This window comes from Panthera uncia (assembly GCF_023721935.1).
Source record: "Panthera uncia isolate 11264 chromosome B2 unlocalized genomic scaffold, Puncia_PCG_1.0 HiC_scaffold_25, whole genome shotgun sequence".
Lineage (NCBI taxonomy): Eukaryota > Metazoa > Chordata > Mammalia > Carnivora > Felidae > Panthera > Panthera uncia.
The window spans coordinates 10479220-10482639 of record NW_026057581.1 but is presented as its reverse complement, the minus strand read 5'-3'; the positions used below and the strand labels follow the sequence as shown (position 1 = coordinate 10482639).

The window sequence follows — 3420 nt, the reverse complement described above, 5'->3', positions numbered from 1 at the left end:
CCCGCCCCCGGGCCCGCCCCCTCCCCGGAGTCCAGACCCCGCCCCCCGCCCCAGGCGCCCCGGCTTGCGCAGCGGCGGAAATGGCCAGGGCGGGGCCAGCGCCGCGGCAAAGGCGAAGGCGGGGACCCTACTCCTCCCTGGTCCCGCCGGCTCCTCCCACTCCGGGTCACGCCGTGACAGGGGCGGAAGCGGCGGCGGCGGCGGCGGCCGAGCGGGGGCTGCGGCTCGCGGCGCGGATCGTGCTGTCCTGTGCGCGCAGCGCGCGGCTCCGGAGAGGCGCCGGCAGCCCGGGCCGGCGTGCGGCGTCTCGCCTGCGCTCCCAGGTGTGGGGCACGCGGCTCCGGGGGCGGGCGCGGGGGCGGCGGCGGATTTCGGGTGACAGCTCCGCACAAAGCGTTTTGGCTGGGGTGCAAGCTGCCTTTCTCCCCTCGTGCAGCGCCCCTCGCCCCGGTGGGAGGTGGACGGGTGCGCCGGGGGCTGCCGGCGCCCTCCCCGGATTGGAAAGGGCGTGCGGGGTCCGAGGACGGGGTGGGGGGGGGGGGGGGATTCCCGGGCTGGAGTGTTGCTGCGACCGGGTTCCCGGATCCGTCGCGGGGTTGAGGGTCTCACCTAATCCCCCCCTACAACGCTTCCTTTCTGTGCAGCGGTGCCTTCTCCCCCCCGACTCCTTGCACCTTTCCGGCGCAAAGGTGAGCCCCGGAGGCTGTTGCTTCTCCGACTTTGGAGAAGAGACGAGAAAGCTTTTCGGAAAGCGAGGCGGCTGCAGCTGGCGCCGGGAACGTTGGGGGTCTCTCCTGGGGACTGTCAGAGCCCTGTCACCTGGGGAGCGTCTGCCGCCGGCGGCGAGCCCACACTCCGGGGGTAGGAACTCCCTGGCTCGTCCTTCCCAGCCGAGGTGTGGCGGCGGGGCGCCCTCACAGCCCTGCAGGTGTTGCAGGAATCTTCCCGGCGCAGCCACCACGCGTTCAGACACGAGCGGCATTGCCAGGTTGCTGGGGTAACTGCTCCGGGCCCGGGGACCCGGTGGGGGCGGCCGGGGTTGGGGTAGCTGTTAGTCAACAGCCTGGCAGCTGGCAGGTGAAAGAGGAAGGAAGAGAGGCAGGCCCAGCTGTAGAAAGTTAGGGTTCCGTACTATGGAATCTAGCCAGCTGGAGGCCCAGCCCTCCCCGGGGTGGGGTGCGGGAGTCCCCAGACCACTCCATTTGGGGAGCTCCGTCACTCCACAGGTATGCACACGACCCAGGGCTTCTGCGTTTTGTTTGGTGGCTTTAAAAAAAACAAAAACCAAAACTCTATTGTAGTGGAAGAAAGGGGGCGGGAAGAAGGTATCTTCAGGAGGTACACGAGAAAATGACTACCAGTAATTAAATGGTCTTTCAGGCGGTGATAGTAGTCCCTAAAGCATTCAGGCAACTGGACTGGATCCATATTTCGGAAAATTTGATTGGTGTGGGTGCAGTAAGGTGCTAGGCCTACCTTGTTTTAAATGACCCTGAGGGCAGTTCTTGTTTCTGTTGCCTCTGAAGAAGTTTCTGGTAGTTTATCTTATTTTTAGAAATTGTGCTGATGCCGCTGTAAATTTTTATTTCAATCAAAAGTCTTTTGGATTCAGATTTTTGTGAATCCTGTGGGTTTTTTTTTTTCTTAAATATTCAGTAGACTACTTCAGAAAAAAACCTTGGGAATTATTAAAATAGAAATCTAGACACTGATAGATATATCCATTTATTTATCCCCTCAAAAGCCCCTCACTTTTTTCATCCTTTTGTCATGTTAAAAGAAAACCAAAGCAATAAATTTAAATTTAGAAATATATGCTTATGTAATTATATTAAACATGAAACAAATTGATAAAGTTAGATGTGTTTATCAGTTTGAAAAACCAGGTGAGAGCACTTTCAGCGTACTAATTCGTTAGCACTTGCGATCAGTATTTCTAACATTATATTTAAAGCACAAAAGCTGTAGCCTTTCCAACTTAAAAAATTTTCCCTTCATCTTAAGCCTCAAGAATCCAGTAACAGTGAAGACACAGAGCTGACCATGTCAGAAAAGGACGAGGGTGTATCACTGTTAATTCTGTGATTAAAGTTGAAAATGTAGTAACACTAAAAAATCATCACTTATGTTTTTTTCTCGACAACAGACTTAACAATGGCTTTTATAGCCAGTGTTTTCATTTCCTCTTAACCATTTCTTGAATTGTATAATTTTTCATTGCAACTAAATACATATTTTCCAGTACACAGTTGGATTAAAATGTTTGTTGAAGTTTCCAGAAACTATACTTACTTTGGAGAATGCTGGTATTTCTAGGTGATAGAGCCAAATGCTGCATGGAACTAGGCTGATGATACTGATGTTCCTAAACCCGACATTAGACTCCCAGTATTTTTGCTGTAATCCTTACATGTTCCATACGTTTATATATTCTATGTACATATTTACAAGTGCTTTATCTGTGGCTTTTTTTATGAATAACATAGGATGTACGTATTACATAAAGAGATTTATTAGCGTGGACAGCCTTTTGAAAATATAAACGTGATCCAGAAAGCTTTTGGGTATAAGAATTACAGGTAGACAGTAGTTCTTCTAACATTATTAGGGCGTTATCCAGTGGTATAACGAGTGGTGTAGAACCAAAAGGCAACTTATTTGATGCTTAACTGTAATGCATTTCAGAATATGTATAGAGATTATGTGTTCATAACTAATGGTTTTGAGAAAGTGAAGACCGAGTCAGAGGAAAGTCATCTGTAACACTGACGTCAAGATTCTTGAGAGTTGGTGTTGTCACACATGATGTTAGTAATCTGTGAAAAATGCTCTTATGAATGTTAGTATAATTCCCGGATACAAAACAGTAGGATCACAAGGCCCTCAAAGCTTTTATCCAAGATGAAGATTATGTTTGAGGAATTTGTATCTTATGATAACACTTTTCCACTTTCGAATTTCTTACCCATAGATATGTCCTATTTTTCATACTATTATTGTGTGTGTGTGTGTGTGTGTGTTAATATGATGGATCAGGGAAGGAATTGTGTGTTAATTGTAGAATATGTTATTGAGTACTTTAAGCATTTTTCATTATTTAATTAAAAATACTAATTTGATAATTCTTAATCTTTCATGATGACTATGCATTGTTTTTCTTAGAGACTTTTGTTCTTAGTGCTTGTTTAACCATGCTAGTTATTAGACTAGTTTGAGAGCTCATAAATTTTTCTAGTAGAAGATACCAGTGACTGTTTAACCCAGATTCCTAAATGCAGTAATGACTGGACAGCGTGCCTGAGATTTTACTGAGAGGGAACCAATGAGTTTTCTTTGTGAAGTATAAGATCAAAATTCAGGAATTACTAAGAAGATATATAGTAAGGGAGAGAGGAATGGAACAGACAAAGTTCAGGTGGT

At 47.7% G+C, this 3420-nt stretch overlaps 1 protein-coding gene across 6 annotated transcripts in view; it reads left to right on the top strand.

The window, feature by feature from the left end:
* Positions 1-145: 145 nt before the first annotated feature.
* Positions 146-3420, top strand: part of KDM1B (lysine demethylase 1B) — a 68712-nt gene continuing 65437 nt past the window's right edge. For 3 of the 6 annotated variants that reach the window (XR_007463083.1, XM_049654990.1, XM_049654986.1), the window contains exons 1-2: positions 146-323; positions 645-997. The gene's annotated coding sequence lies outside the window, so the exon portion shown is untranslated. The remainder of the gene's footprint in view (positions 324-644; positions 998-3420) is intronic. The other 3 variants (XM_049654988.1, XM_049654987.1, XM_049654989.1) reach the window with 3 other exon arrangements.